The sequence below is a fragment of the Macrotis lagotis genome, chromosome 7 (genome assembly GCF_037893015.1).
Source record: "Macrotis lagotis isolate mMagLag1 chromosome 7, bilby.v1.9.chrom.fasta, whole genome shotgun sequence".
NCBI lineage: Eukaryota > Metazoa > Chordata > Mammalia > Peramelemorphia > Peramelidae > Macrotis > Macrotis lagotis.
In genome coordinates this window covers 147,679,991-147,697,636 of record NC_133664.1, presented here as the reverse complement: position 1 = coordinate 147,697,636, position 17,646 = coordinate 147,679,991, and the positions used below count along the sequence as shown (strand labels likewise).

General features: G+C 32.6%; 1 non-coding gene across 1 annotated transcript; it reads right to left on the bottom strand.

Annotated features, from left to right (window-relative positions):
* Positions 1 to 10,910: 10,910 nt before the first annotated feature.
* Positions 10,911 to 10,992, bottom strand: TRNAN-GUU (transfer RNA asparagine (anticodon GUU)). Its single transcript has one exon. It is a non-coding gene; the product is annotated as a tRNA-Asn (tRNA).
* Positions 10,993 to 17,646: the final 6,654 nt, after the last annotated feature.

Genomic DNA, 17,646 nt, shown 5'->3' with positions numbered 1-17,646 from the left:
TCTGATTGGCCGGTACTTTATCCACTGCCCCCATCCCAGTCTATTCTTTAAGAAATTATTTTCATCAGTTAACTTTTGTTTCTCCTTTTCCAGTTGGTCAATTTTATTTTTAAAAGAGGTGCTAATTTTCTTTTTCCATTTACCCAAATGTGTTTTTGAAGGAGTTATTTTCTTCAGTCCATTATTTGGTTTGCTATTAAGAATAGCTGAATTTTTCTTGCATTTATTTTCCCGAGTTTTCAACTTGATTTTTAAAATCCTTTTTGAGCTCATCTTTTTGGTGCTGGAGAGGAATTCATATTCTTCTTGATAGCTTCACATGTACTATTTTTTCTCCCATTCATTTCCGAGATTATATTTTGACCATTCTTAAATCTTTAATTAGCTTTCTATAGTCTTAGGTTTTCTTTGACTTTTCTTACTTATCCTGGGTTTTGTTTAGGCATTGTCCCAAGGCAATGTTGGTAGAGGGGCCCCCCACATCCTTTCTGCCTTGAGAACCCTAGAACATTTTTCACTGGACTGGTTTATCTGAGTTGAGAAGTACATCCGCTTGCTCAGTGAGCTGAGGTCATCCAGGTTGGCAACACTAGTAGCTTGTTGTTTGAACTGGGGCAACTAGCCCAGTTTGGTTAGCTGAATGGGGTGTCTGGGATACTTGTACTGGAGCCCTCCTAGTTGAACTACTATGCCATTGACCTGCAAAGCTGAGGTTCCAGGAATGTCTCCTGTGACTGAGAACCTCCAGCTGTTCCCTCCACTTTCCATTACAGTGTTTTCAATTCCTAACCCTGGGCACATTCATACTCCACTCAAAACAGATTTGGTGGAAAATATTCTATTCTGTTCTTTTGTGGTTTCTGTCTCTCCGGAATACATTAAGAGGCTTGAATAATGTAGTTTCTGAGGAAAGCCCAAAAGAACTTAAGAATATTCCTGGCTTCTATACACCATTTTGGTTCCACTGACAAGTTTGAACTTCTAAGTAGTTCAAGCTATACTCCTCCATTAGTGTTATTATTTTTACTGGGTTTAGTAAGCCTGTCGCCTTAATTGATAAATGTTCAAAGCATATGAACCAGGGAGTTTTCAGATGAAGAAATTAAAGGTATCCAGAAGAGGAAATAAAATACATAAATAACCCCATTTAAGAAAAATGAATTTTATAAAGCATCAAAAAATATCATATGAAAAAGTATCCAGGTCCAGATGGATTTGCAAATGAATTCTAATAAACATTTAAGGAGCAATTAATTTTTATTCTACATAAATTATATTTAAAAATAAGAGAAGAAGGAGTTCTGTCAAACTCTTTTTATGACACCGATATGGTACTGATACCTAAACCAGGAAAAGACAAAAAAGCAGAAAAAAATCTCCCTAATGAATACTGATGAACAAGTTATTAATAGGATAATACACTATAATTGTTTAGTTAAACCCAGGTAGTCAAGGATGTTTCAGTATTGGAAAACACTCAACATAATTGAACATATCAATAGCAAAGGAAACAGAAATCATATGATTATCTCAACTGAAAAACGTTTGTTAAAATACATCCATTCCTGTTAAAAACACCAGAAAGTTGAGGAATAAATGAAGCTTTCCTTAAAATAATAAATATTATCTATCTAAAACTATCAAAAATATTATATGTAATGGGAATAAACTCATAGCATCTCCAATAAAATCAGGGGTGAAATATGATGCCCATTATCACCATTACTGTTTATAAAGTATCAGAAATGCTAGCTAAAGCAATAAGAAAAGAAAACAGAAATTGAAGGAATTCTAAGTGGCAATGAGGTTGCAAAGCTTTCACTCTTTGCAAATGATATAATGCTATACTTAGAGAACCTGAGAAAATTATCCAAAAAACTCCTTGAAACAACTAACAAATTCAGCAAAACATCAGGATATAAATTAAACCTAAATAAATCTTCAGCATTTCTATATATGAACAACAAAGCCCAAGAGCAAGAGATAAAAGTAGAAATTCCATTTAATGTAACTATTGACAATATTAAATACTTGGGAATCTACCTCCCAAATTAAATACAGAAACTGTATGAACCCAATTATAAAAAATTTCTCACCCAAATAAAGTCAGATCTAAATAATTGGAAAAAATGTCAATTGCTAATGGTTAGGTTGAGATAACATAATAAAAATGATAATTCTACCAAAATTAAATTACTTTTTTCAGTTCCATACCAAACTACCAAAAAATTATTTTACCCAGCTAGAGGAGAGTCAGCAAGACTAGGTTATACTATAAAGGTGAAGAATAGCAAAGAAACTGATTAAAAAAAACCTAGAAAGGAAGGTGGTCTAGCTCTACCAGATCTAAAACTATACTGCCAGTCATCAAAAACTGCATGGTACTAGTTAAGGAATAGAGTAATAGATCAGTGGATGAAGATAGCTTCAAAAGAAACTACAGTAAATGACTACAGCAATCTATTGTTTGACAAACCCAAAGACATCAGTTTCTAGGATAAGAACTCTTTCTATAACAAATATTGAAAATAGTATGTAAAATAATATGGCAAAAACTAGACATAGACCACATCTCACACCCTTTTCAAAAATAAGGTCAAAATGAGTTACAGGATTTAGACATAAAGGGAGAAATCATACAGAAATAGAAAAAAATTATTTATTAGAACTATGTAAAGGGAATAAATTTATGATCAAACAGGAATTAGAGTACATTATAAACTGCAAGATGATTGATTTTGATTATATCAAGTTAAAAAGTTTTTGCACTAATAAAATCAATGATGTCAAAATGAAAAGGAAAGCAGAAAGCTGGGAAGTAATCTTCGCAATTAGAAATTCTGCTAAAGGTCTCATTTCTAAATTATATACAGAATTGCATCAAATTTATAAGGTTACAAGCCATTCTCCAATTGATAAATGATCAAAGGATATAAATGGACAATTTTCAAGTGAAGAAATTAAACCTCTATATAATCATATGAAAAATGCTCTAAATCATTATTAATTAGAGGAAATAAAAATTTAAAGATCTATGAAGTATCTCCTCACACCTCTCAGTTAGCCAAGATGAGAAAAGGAAAATGATCAATGTTGGAGAAGTTGTGGGAGGATTGGTACATTAATGCATTGTTGTTGGAGTTGTGAACAGAGCCAACCATTCTGAAGAGCAATATGGAACCATATACAAAGAGCAATAAAAATGCTTAATCCCTTTGACCCAGCAATTCCAATTGCAGACCTATATTCAGGAGAAATCATAAAAAATAGGAAAAGTTCTAAATGTTCCCACATATTCATAACAACTCTTTTAGTTGTGGCAAAGAATTGTTCGTGCATTGGATAATGGCTGAACAAGTTGTGGTACCTAAATACTAAGGATTATTATTGTTTTACAGGAAACCAGAAATGGTCAGTCTCTAGAACAGCATGGAATGATTTACAAGAGATGATGCTAAGCAATGGGAGCAGAACCAAAAGAACAATGTACACATTACCAATAACAATGTGAGATGAGCAACCTTGAAGGAAACAACTTCTCTCAACTGTTCAGAGAACTAGGACAGCCCTCTTAGACAGGCTATGGGCAATGCTATCCCCATCCAGAGAAAGAAAAAGAAAATGAAAAAGAAAAAGAAAAAGAAAAAGAAAAAACAACCCTTCAGAATCTGATGAACATTTCATAAAAATTATCTCTTATGCTTCTCTTTTCTTTAATCCTAACTTCTCACACTCAAAATGACTAAACTATAAACATGTTTATCAAAAATATCTATTAACAATGCTAACCTGACTGTTTTCCAGTGAGGGGAGTGGGGTAGGAACGGAAGGTGGAAGGAAATTTTGCAAATTAAAAATATACATATACATATGGCTGAAAAAATAAAAAACAATAAAAAAGAGAACTACCTTTGCATATATCTGGAGGAAGTAAAATGTAGCAATATGGAAACTATACTCATGGAAAACCTAAAACAATGATAAAAACCTTTCCCATATTTGGTATTTTTTTCAGTCTGATTACTCTTTTCTCACTGTCTTATGGAGATGTGACATAAGTTAATTTTGTATACCCCCAGGGATATACTATACAGAGACAAAAATGAATGGATGTTTTCAGAAAAGCAAGATGTGAATTTGCAAGTGTGCTAATGAGAAATCTCTAAGAAGGAAGATTGTCTATATTTTTCCAGTATATCTGATTTGAGTAATAGGATTCATTTATGTATGCAAAAGCTATCATAGTGTTTTGCACATGATAACTATTTAATGAATGTTTATTTAAACCAATTGATTGATTTGGAGAATTCAATTCTGTTTAAGTAAGAAAGAGTATATGCTTAAGACTAAGGAAGATTGGAGACAATTCCAGGAAGATTGTAGAGTGGATCAGAAAACTGTCGGCTTTCCAAATTTCTTCCACAAAAATACGATAGAACATTGCCTCAAAATCAATACCGAGGAGCAGAAACAAATTAAAGTCAGGGTTAGGCAGTTGTTCTCCTAAGACAGTTTAAGAAGTTTCCTGGAAAGATCAAACTACAAGGGTGGAGTTTCAGCTATGTGAAGTACTAATACATCCAGACTGAGGAATCAACAAATGCTAAGGTCTGGGAACAACTAGGATAGAAGACAGATTCAGCCTCAGGAGCTTTCAAAGTGTAGATTGATTAAAAAGAATTGAACGATGTATTGTTGAGAGATTACAAGCAGAGCTGTACTGACCAGATGCTGTCCTTAGTTGTGTCTCTGGGGAGAAGCTAACGCATATCTGATGAGTATGGTAGGAGAAGGGTGAGGACCCTCCTGGTTCTGGTGGGACTTTTAATAGAACTAGTGGTTTCAGTACAAGTGCCCCCCAGAAAGCAGCACAGAGAAATAAAGAATTTTCTTGATAGTGCAGTCGGTGTCCTCACTCTGGTTTAGGAGTGGAGGAAAGTGCCCAAGACTGAGCTCTGTGGTACGGCTCAAAAAAAAAATAATATGGTAGACATTGAGGCTTGGGTATCATTTCAAATGCTTTAGGGATTATTATTATGAGTATGCTTATTATAATAAGGTGCTATAAGCAATATAAAACCAAGCAAGCAAAGAAGAAAGAATCCAGTCAGGTAGCTTCTATGGAGATAGTGAAGATTGTGGTTTATATTCAAAGGAATATGAATGGCACAAAAAAAACCCACTTATATTTCAATGAGAAATTTCAAATGACCACAAGTCCAAAAAAGTTCTTAGAAAAAATTTAAAAGGTGCTTATGAAATCAATTAAGAGGGATCAAGGAGAAATTAGGGAAAAAATAAAAGGAATCCAAGAAAATCAAGAAAACTATGAAGAAAACATCATTCAATTAGAAATAGAGAATCCAAAACCTAAGGAAGAAAATATTTACTTGAAAACTAAAATTGGACAGGGTAAGGTAATGATGTTATAACCAAAGCAAAATCAAAATAATGAAAAAATATATGGGAATATAAAATACCTCATAGAGAAAAACTGATCTGGAGAACATCAAAGAGAAACAATATAAGAATAATTGGACTACTTGGAATTTATGATTATAAAAGAATCTTGATATAATATTATAAGAAGTTATCAAGGAAAAAATGTTCTAAATTTCTAGAACAAAAAATAAAGTGGAAACCGAAAAAAATTAATCATGACCCGAAAGAGATTCAAAGATGAAAATTTACAGAAAAATCATAGCCAAGATTCATAGATCCCAGGTCCAGGAGAAAATACTGAAAGCAATAAGAAAAAAAAATAAGTACATATAATCAGGATTACATAAAACCTAGCAACTTCCAAATTGAAAACTTTAAGTATGAAATGTTATATTTTGTAATGTTGGGGATATGATCAAGAATAGTTTACCCAGTAAAGGGAAGTATAGTCTTGAATGAAAAAAAAAATGAATGTTAACTACTTGAAAAATTTTCAGATAACTGGAATAAAACCAGAATATAATGGAAAATGTGACATAAAAGATCATATATATATATATATATATATATATATATATAGAGAGAGAGAGAGAGAGAGAGAGAGAGAGAGAGAGAGACAGAGACAGAGACAGAGACAGAGACAGAGACAGAGACAGAGACAGAGACAGTGAGAGAGACAGTAAACATTAAAGATAATTTATAAGAAAATGAGTCAGGTCAAACTCCTTACTTATTATATATGTGAAAATGCTAACAGTACTTATGGTTATCATCATTATTTGAGTAGTTTGAAAGGAAGGCTTATACTGAGCTATATATAATGGGGTGATTCCAAAAAAAATGAAAAATAAATAAAACCTCACAGTGATAATCAAAAAGGAATGATTTTCTATTACAAATTAGGAATAAAGGAAAAGTGATATGGAAGAAATTTGTTCCAGTGTGATAATGCTGCAGCCCTATTCTTTTTTTTAGGTTTTTTGCAAGGCAAATGGGGTTAAGTGGCTTGCCCAAGGCTACACAGCTAGGTAATTATTAAGTGTCTGAGATGGGATTTGAACCCAGCTACTCCTGACTCCAAGGCCAGTGCTTTATCCACTACGCCACCTAGCCACCCCTGAAACCCTATTCTTACTGGAAATAATATAAATGTATATGCTTTTTAACATATAAATTTGAGGGATTAAAAATTATGAGAGGAGGGGGAAGAAAGAAATGTTAAGAAAGATAGTATATTAAAATGGAAAGGATAAGGAAAGGACTAAATGAGATGACTAGATTAAGGAAGAGGACTTCAAGGAAAGAGAAGTAAATTAGAGGAGTGAGGAGGGATAAGGCAAATAGGACAGAAAGTATAGTGAGGAAAATCAGGATGAAGGGAAATACACAACTAGTTGTTATAAATTAGAAAGTAAATGGGATGAATTTGCCCATAAAATGGAAATGAATATCAGAATGGATTAAAATCTAAATGCAATAATATTTCCATTTCAGGAAATATAATAAAAATGAAAGATACACAGAGGGATAAAATAAATGGCTGGAGGATAATTTATTATAAGTATGAGTAGTAATTATGATCTCACATAAAGTTAAAGATAAAATAGATTTAATTAAAAGAGAAAAAAATGAGAAATCATACTACATATTACCAAAATTATCCAGAATTCTTTTAGCCCACTTAAAAGAAAAGGCAGTATAAAATACTTGAGACTATATCTACCAAAAACAGAAACAGAAACAAGATGACTATAAAGCTTCTTTATACAAACAAATATGATTTAATTAAATTTAGAAATATATGGTTAGATGAAGTCAATATAATAAAATAAAATATAATATATTATATAATATAATAAAATATATTAATAATATAATAATAAAATATAATAAAAACATGGCAATTTCCCCTAAGAAATCCACCAGTTCAACATCAACTCAAAGAAATTACTAAAAAAAGCCCATTGACTTAAAAATATTAACAAAATTCATTTGGGAAAAAAAGGTAAAAAATTTCAAAGAAACTAAAAGTAAAAAGGAAGAATATTCAACTGTCCTTGATATTAAACTATATTATAGGGGAAAGTATATATTGTTGAAGTAAAAAATTAATATTTTCAGTTATTTTAAAAGACATTTTTCTTGCTTATATCAAACCAATATCATGAAGATAAATGGAGAGCAAAAATTTGAGGGAGAATATTTTTTAGACAATCACTCAGATAACATATGATTGTGATGGCATGTATTGTGAAATAAGAAATGACGAACTGTATAACATGATCAATATGAAATTACGTCTAATATATACATGTATAATCTATAGTGTATTACTTGCTTTGAAGGGAAAGGAAGGGAAGGATGAGAAGGATGAGGAGAAGAATATGAAACTCAAAACTTTACAAAAATGAATTTTGAAAATTATCTTTGCATATTTTTGAAAAATACATTTTTTATTATTAAAAACAAAAATTAAAATAAGTGAACTGGTTGATTTAGAAAAAAATGAAGACACAAGAACCTATAAAGTAAGATGCTATCAATTTCCAGAGAAAGAACTCACAAATTGTCAAATATGTGTATGTGTATATATATTTATATGTATGTGCATATTTTTGCATGCATAATATGTATTCTCTATGTATGTGTAATATGTGACTTTTATATGTGTATTTTATTTGTGTGTGTGTTTAATTGTAGCATTCTGTTGGACAAGGCTAAGGGAAGAGATAAAGTAAAATAAAAAATATACAGCAGAGAGCAAAAGCAAACTTATGAGAAAGCACAGAAAAGCTGACTGATTTCAATAAATTCTGTGAGATTTATTATATAAGTTTTCATGAAATGTTCTTTTATGTTCCACTGTAAATATAGGCATGTTCATTTTTATTATTTTGATTTGACTAAAATATACAAAACATTTAAAAAATAAGGAATATTGTCTGATTTTATTGGTAGCAGGAAACCTCAAATGAGCAATCTCCCTTATCAACCTTCTCTTCAATTGGTAATCTTGATGATGTTTGCCCATCATTATTAAATAAGACCATTGCATCAGAGAGGTGTTGCTATGACAAACAGATTAGTTGGATTTAAGTAAGGAGGGACTGTGACTTTTTCTGCTGCAGAATCATCTCTGTCCACTGGTTAGATATGAGTCAGAATGACTGGAAATGGTTCTGGATACAAGGTAATCAGGGTTAACTGACTTGCCCAAGGTCACACAGCTAGTACGAGTCAAGTGTCTGAGGCTTTATTGCAACTCCTATCCTCCTGACTCCAAAGGCCAGGGTTCTATATGCTGCACCATCCAACTGCCCTATTCTTAGAGAGCAGCCTAAAATGAAGAGATATTAAGATATTAACCCAGCATTACATAATTGGTATTTGTAAGAAGGAAGATTTGGATCAACATCTTCCTAGCTAGTTTTCTATCACCTATGCCACGGTCTGAAAATATTTAAAGATTCAAATTCTTGTTATTTCATAGAATACTTGAAAGAGAGTGCAGTATTTTTGTTATTATGTTTGTTCCTATCTTGGAAATGTTCTGATTCAATCTACTCAATATTCACCACATTCTGTCACTGATATTTTTAAACTCACTTTCTAAGCACTGAGCTTTTTGCCAACATTACATAATTTATCTCAAGACTCTAATGGATACAGAAGTTTATCGATATAGATTTTCCCTCCAATGTTACAAATCAAAACCCATTCTTGCCTGCCTATTTTATGTAAGTCTTATATAAGAATAAATTCTGTTTATTGTTATGAATAATAGTCTGAAAGTCTTAAAAATTTATTAACATTTTAAACAGATATCTAAAAATATCTATTAAGGGAAAGACAATTTTTATCACTAAATCTTTCTTATAACTTAGAGAATTTTTCCAGAAACAACACATGGAAACAATTCATCCTGCGAGGAGATAAGCTTTTTTGGATGAAATAGTCTTCAGTGATGGTGCCACTCATCAGTTTGACATATGCTTTAAGGATATTTTAGTATTGTTACCAACTTGTAGTTTATAAATAGGACAACACAATTTACTTTTGATTCACTTTTATTGAGCACTGACTCTAAGCAAGATACTTGGGGAAAAATACTGAAGTAGATATTGAGAATACAAAGAACAAGAAAATATAATACTTGGCTTTAGAAATAGTTTCAAATAAAGGAAATAACAGGATCACTGTTAAAATAGAGAAGGTATGTACAAATTTCCTTTTAGTAGAATTAAGAAAAGGGAAAAACTCACCTCAGCCTCGGAAAATTAGGGGAAATTTCCTAGAGAGGACAATATTTGAGTTGGATATTGAAGAAAATTTTAATGGACAGAAATATTAGGAGAGTGCATTCCAGGTATAGTAACTTAAAAAATTGGAAGAAACACCAAATAATATGGTTTGATTATGTCAAGGGTGACATAACATACGAGAGAAGGAAATGAGATGGAAAGAGGTGAACATGAGGTTCTATGGAGAATTATGTATCATTGGCTTTTTTAACATCCCAAACTAAAGTTTGCTATCTTTTAAGAAATAGTCCTTTCAGAAATACGTATTATAAGTCTTGATTGCTATAGAAATGTATTAGTATGAATATCTCTGGATGTCTGACTTTGTTATTTCAGGCAAATCAGAAGTTTTATCATACAGTGAAAAAAATATCATTGTCATAGACAGAAAATCAGATTCAAATTTTGCTACTTACTTAGTACTTCCAGAGTAGTTTGTTCATCTGTGAAATGAGAGATGCAAAAAAAAAAAAAAGATCTCTGAAGACTCTGCAAGCTCTAAATCATTGAACTTCTAATTCTTTGTATTGTACAACTTGATGGTTATCATCACTTATTTTTTAGTTATTTTATGCCACTGAACTTATTTAATATAATAGAATTTAACTAGAATACTGTTGTCAGGGCTACTTATATAATACTAATACTGATGAAAAAGACAAATAACACATGTTATATAGTACTTCAAGGTTTGCAGATTACTGTACATGTATTAGCTAATATTATTCTTACAACAATTAATATTATTAATAAAAAGCTTGAAGAAAATGCTATTACTTTTCCCATATAACAGATAGGAAAAAATAGGTAAACAGATTAAGAAACATGACAGAGTCACAGAGGTTCAATAGATTAATTGAATCCTTTGAAGAAGGATTCAAACACAGATCTTTCAGATTCTAAAGCCAGCATGTTATGTTCTAATCCATTCATTTGTAATTATTTTTACAATTGTTGTTAATGCATTTGAGTAAGTTTATTTTTTTTAGGTTTTTCTTTTTTTGCAAGGCAAATGAGGGTTAAGTGGCTTGCCCAAGGCCACACAGTTAGGTAGTGATTAAATGTCTGAGGCTGGATTTGAAATCAGGGACTACTGACTCCAGGCTGGTGTTCTATCCATTGCACCAACTAGGTGATCCCAAAATACACTCTACCTCCCACCACTACCGAAGAGGATGGGATTCAAACCCATGCATGCATAGCACAATGGATTAACAGTCCATCACCTTAACCACTCGGCTACCACATCCTTGAGTAAGCTTATTTTTTAAGCAGTTTTTGATTTACTGGTGATCATGATCATAGGGTCCTATTGTGAAGTTCCATTGGCACACAAATGTCATTATGGGATGTAGTCCTAAAGTCTAACCTCAGAGAAGCATCCATCTAGCATTGGTTGGCTGTAAACCAAAAAATAATTATTTATTCATAATATATGGAATCACAATATAAGAAAATTAGAGAATTGGAGATAAGAACAAATTTGTGTTCAGTCAAATAGAGGATTTCCTGAATTTACTGACACAAAGACAAAAACTGAACAGAAATTTCAATCAACAAATACATGACTAAAGAGTAGCATGATAAGGTAAATGAAAAGGGAAAGGAAAAAATAAAATAGAACAAATGTAAGTGAAGACCATCAAACTGTATTCAATTCATTTCTAAAACTATTTTATTTATTTTCAGTTTTACAATTTTCCCCTAATCCCCTCATCCCCCACAGAAGGCAATTTGCCAGTCTTTACATTGTTTCCATGTTATACTTTGATCAAAATTGAATGTGATGAGAGAGAAATCACATCCTTAAGGAAGAAACAAAGTATAAGAGATAGCAAGATCAGACAAAAAGACATCAGTTTTTTTTCCTATATTAAAGGTTAGAGTCCTTGCTCTTTGCTCAAACTCTACAGTTGTTTCTCTGGATACAGATGGTATTTTCCATTACAGAGCCCCAAATTGTCCCTGATTGTTGCACTGATGAAATGAGTGAGTCTATCAAGGTTGATCATCACCCCCATGTTGCTGCTAGGGCGTACAGTGTTTTTCCTGGTTCTGCTCATCTCACTCAGCAACAGTTCATTCAAATCCCTCCAGGATTCCCTGAATTCCCATGCCTCCTGGTTTCTAATAGAACAGTAGTGTTCCATGACATACATATAACAGAGTTTATTACACCAATCCCCAATTGAAGGATATTTACTTGATTTCCAATTCTTTGCCACCACAAACAGGGCTGCTATGAATATTTTTGTACAAGAGATGTTTTTACACTTTTTCATCATCTATTCAGTTATAGACCCAATAGTGGTATTGTTGGATCAAAGGGTATGTACATTTTTGTTGTCCTTTGGGTGTAGTTCCAAATTTCTCTCCAGAAAGGTTGGATGAGTTCACAGCTCCATCAACAATTTAATAGTGTCTCAGATTCCCCACAACCCTTCTAACAATAATCATTATCCTGGTGATATTGACCAGAGGTCTGAGAGGTGTGAGGTGGTAGTTCAGAGAAGCTTTAATTTGATTTTCTCTAATAATTAGAGCAATTTTTCATATGATTATAGTTTGCTTTTATTTCCTCATCTGTAAATTGCCTTTGCATATCCTTTATCCATTTATCAATTGGGGAAATGGCTTTTTAAAGTAAAAATATGGCTCAGTTCTCTGTATATTTTAGAAATAAGTCTTTTTTTGGAAATATTAATGATAAAGATTGTTTCCCAGTTTACTACATTTCTTTTGATCTTGGTTATAGTGGTTTCTCTGTGCAACACCTTTTTAATTTAATGTAATTGAAATAATCTAGTTTGTTTTTAGTGCTGTTCTCCATCTCTTCCTTAGTCACAAACTACTTCCCTTTCCATAGATCCGACAGGTAAACTAGTTCTTAATTTTCTTGTTTGTTTATAGTATTATATTTTATGTCTAAATCCTTTATCCATTTGGATATTATCTTCATATAGGGTGTAAGGTTTTGGTGTAATTTAAGTTTCTTCCATAATAACTTCCAATTTTCCCAGCAGGGTTTATCAAAGAGAGAGTTTTTATCCAAATAGTCGGACTCTCTGGGTTTATCAAATAGAAGATTACTATACTAGTTTTCTGCTATTGAACTTAGCCTGTTCCACATGTCCACCATTCTATTTCTTAGCCAAAACCAGAAAGTTTTGATGACTGATGTTTATAATGTAATTTTAGATCAGGTAGGGCTAACCCACTATCTTTTGAACTTTTTTTCCCATTAAATCCCTGGAAATTTTTGACTTTTTATTTCTCCATATGAATTTACTTACAACCTTTTCTAACCCATTGAAGTAATTTTTGGGGGGAATTTTGATTGGCAGGGCACTAAACAGATAGCTTAGTTTTGATAGAATTGTCATTTTATTATATTAGCTCTACCTATGCATGAGCAGTTGATATTTGCCCAGTTGTTTAAATCTAATTTAATTTGCATGAGAAGTGTTTTATAATTGTTTTCAAAAAGTTTCTGATTCTACCTTGGCAAATAGATGCCCAGGTATTTTATATTGTCTGAGGTAACTTTGAATGGGACTTCTCTTTCTAGCTCTTCTTTCTGTATCTTGCTATTCATATATAGAAAAGTTGAGGATTTATGAGGGTTTATTTTCTAACCTGCAACTTTGCTAAAATTTCTTATGTTTCCAGTAGTTTTTTGGATGATTTTATGGGATTCTCTAGGTATACCATCTTGTCATCTGCAAAGAGTGAGAGTTTTGTCTATTCTTTCACAATTCTAATTCCTTCTTTTAATTTTATTCTCTAATTGCTGAAGCTAACATTTCTAATATGATAATGAATAATAGTGGTGATAATGGGCATCCTTGTTTAACCCCTTATCTTATTAGGAATACCGCTAGCCACTCCCCATTGAATATAATGCTTTTTGGTGGTTTCAGATAGATATTGATTATTATTCTAAGGAACTGTCCATTTATAACTACAATCTATAGTGTTTTTAGTAGGAATAGTTACTGTATTTTGTCAAAAGCTTTGTCAGCATATATTGATATGATCATATAATTTCTGATAGGTTTGTGGTTGATATATTGGAGTATACTAACAGTTTTCCTAATATTGAACCAACCCTACATTCCTGGGATGAATACTACTTGGTCAAAATGTATTATCCTAGTGATAACTTCTTGTAATTGTTTTGCTAAGATTTTATTAAAGATTTTTTCATCTATATTCATCAGGGAGATAGGTCTATAATTTTCTTTCTCTGTTTTAACTCTTCCTGCTTTAGGTATCAGCACCATATTGGTTTCATAGAACACATTAGACAATTCCATCTTCCCCTATTTTTCCAAAGAGTTTATAGAGAATTGGAACCAATTGTTCCTTAAATGTTCGGTAGAATTCACTTGTGAATCCATCAGGTTCTGTATATTTTTTCTTAGGGAGTTCAATGGTGGTTTATTGAATTTCTTTTTTCTGAGATGGGGTTGTTTATATATTTAATCTCCTCTTCATTTACCCTGGGCAACTTATATTTTTGTAAATATTCATCCATTTCACTTAGATTATCAAATTTATTGGCATAGAGTTGGACAAACTAATTCCAAATTATTGCATTAATTTGTTCCTCGTTGTTGGTGAGTTCACCGTTTTCATTTATGATACTAGCAATTTGGTTTTCTTCTTTCTTTTTTTAATCAATTGACCATAAGTTTATCAATTTTATTGGTTTTTTCTTAATACCAGCTTTTGGTTTTACTTATTAATTCCATATTTTTTGCTTTTATTTTTATTAATTTCTCCTTTAATTTTTAGAATTTCTAATTTGCTATTTATTTGGAGATTTTCAATTTGTTCTTTCTCTAATTTTTTTAGTTGAGTATTTAGTTCATTAATTTCCTCTTTCTCTAATTTATTCATGTAAGCATTTAAGGATATAATGTATTGCCTGACAGCCACTTTGAGTGAATCCCATGGGTTTGGTATGTTTGATTTCTGTAATTATCTAAGATAAAATAATTAACTCTTTCTGCAATTTGTTGTTTGATCCACTCATTCCTTAATATGAGATTATTCAGTTTCCAATTAGTTCTGGCCCTATATATCCCTGACCCAATATTGCATATGATTTTTATTGCATTGTGATCTAAGAATGTGGTATTTATTATTTCTGCCTTTCTGCAGTTGATCATTAGGTTTTTGTGCCCTAGTACATGGTCAATGTTTGTACAAGTGCCATGTAGCGCAGAGAAAAAGGTATATTCCATTCAATTCCCATTCAGTTTCCTCCATAATTCTATCATATCTACTTTTTCAAGCCATCTATTTAACTCCTTAACTTCTTTATTGTTTATTGTATGATTCGATTCTTCTAGATCTGAGAGAGGGAGGTTGAGGTCTCTCCCACTAGTAGAGTTTTGCTGACTATGTCTTCCTGTAGTTCTTTCAGATTCTCCTCTAAGAATTTGGATGCTATCCCATTGGGTGCATATATATTCAGTATTGAAAGCACTTTATTGCCTATTCTACCTTTTAGAAGGACATAGTTTCCTTCCTTATGTCTTTTAATGCTATCTATATTTGCAGCTGCTTTATCTGAGATAAGGATTGCTACACCTGATTTTTTTCACTTCAGCTGAAGCAAAATATATTTTGCTCCAACCTTTTACCTTTACTCTATATGTATCTCTCTTCTTCAAATGAGGTTCTTGTAAGCAGCATATTGTAGAATTCTTTTTTTTAATCCACTCTGTAATTTCACTTATGTTTTAATGGAGACTTCATCCCATTCACAAATTTATAAGTACTAACTCTTTATTGCCCTCCATGCTATCTTCCCTCTGTTTGTATTTTTCCTCTTTTACAGCCCTTTATCTGTATTCCCCAGTATTGTGTTTCTGAATACCAGCCCCTTCAGCATGTTTGCCTTGCTATATCCACCCCTTTTCCCTTCCTTCCCATTCCTTTCTCCCTTTTCCCTTCCCTTCCTTCTTTTAGTTCCCCTTTTTTTCTCCCCCTCCCTATTCTTGTCCCCCCTTCCCTTTTCACCCTTTAATATTTGAAAGGTAAAATGTGTGAAAGTTAACTGAGTATGTGTGTAAGTTAACTTTAAGCCAGGTCTGAAGAGAAGAAGATTCAAGTTTTTCTCATCTCCTCCCTTCTTCCCCTCTAATACCATAGGTCTTTTGTACCTCTTAATGTAATGAGATTCACCCCCATTCAATCCCTCCCTCCTCCCATCTCCTTCCTGTCCCACTTTTTTAAGGAGGAAGTGTTTGTAAATCATTCTATCTGAGTCATAGAAAACTCTGAGTATCCATCACTTCTAGCTAAGTATATTCTATCTAGTGTTTCAATTCTTGAGAGTTATTAGAGTTTTTCTCCCAAGTAGGGTTATAGGCAGTTTCACCCCATTGGATAGCAGTCTCCTGGATTAGTCACAAGTGTCCATCACTTCTGGTTTGATATATTCACTCTGTTAGAGTTACAGTTGTGAAGAATTATGAGAATATTTTTCCCATGCTGGGGTATAGCCAGTTTCATGTTCTTGGATAGCAGTTTTTTTTTTCTGTACTCCCATTTTTAAAAACCTTTCTATGTGTCTCTTGAACTTCCTGCTTGATGTACAAATTTTCTATTTAGCTCTGGCATTTTCATCAGGAATTTTTGGAATTCTTATATTTTGTTAAATATCCACCCTTTTCCCTGAAAAAGAATGCTCAGCTTTGTGGGATAGTGGATTCTTGGCTGCATTCCAAGCTAGCTTGCTCTTCGGAATATCTCATTCCAAGTCCTTTGATTCCTTAATGTTGATGCAGCCAGGTGCTGCATAATACTTAATGTGGTCACTTGGCATTTAAATTGTTTCTTTCTGAATACTTGCAGGATTTTCTCTTTTATCTGATAGTTCTGGAATTTAGCCACAACATTACTTGGTGTTTTCATTTTAGGATCTCTTTCTTGAGGAGATCAATGTAGTCTTTCAATAGCAACTTTGCCCTCTGGTTCCATGATATCAGTGAAATTTTCCATTACTAGATCCTGTAATATTATGTCCAGGCTTTTTTATCATCAGTGTTTTCAGGAACTCCAATAATTCTCAGGTTGCCCCTCCTCGATCTATTCTCAAGGTCATTGGTTTTGTTGATGAGGTAGTTTACATTCTCTTCTATTTTTTCTATTTTTTGCTTTTGCTTAACAGGGTCTTGCTGTCTCATGAAGTCATTATTTTCCACAGACTCCATTCTATTTTTAGAGAGGGGTTTTCTTCATTTATCTTTTGCAACTCCTTTTCCAATTGTTCAATTGTATTTTTGAAAGAGCTTTCCATTTGACCAGTTGAGATTTTGAGACAATTATTTTCTTTTTACATTTGCCCAGCTGAGGATCTGAGAGAATTATTCTCATTGTGTATTTGACCAGTTTAGGATCTTAGAGAATTATTTCCATTTTCTTTTTGTCCAATTGTATTTTCCAATGATTTGTTTTCTTGTTGCAATATGTTAATCTTCTCTTGGGTTTCTTTTCCGAAATTTTCCAATTGATTTTTAAACTTCTTCCTTATTACTTCAAGGAAGTCTTTCTGTGCTGGAGAGCAGATCATATTCTCATCAGAGGTTCTAGTTCTCTCTGAGTTAGGGTCTTTTCCTTCAAAGAATTTTTCTATGGCTTAACTTTTCCACTGACCTTTCTTCATTTTGCTAAGACCTTGATGGGGGGGGGGCTGGTTCACAGAGGTTTGGTGTTGGGATCCCTATAGGCTTTACTCACTGAGTGCAATATCTACATCTCACCAGTAAGGGGTGATAGAGAATTTGCTCACTGAGTGTAATTTTTCCAGCTGTCCAGTAAGGGGTGATGCTTATTTTCTCTGGAGTGTCTGTGACCTTGATTGAGGCCTTCTTCCTTGACCTGGAGGGAG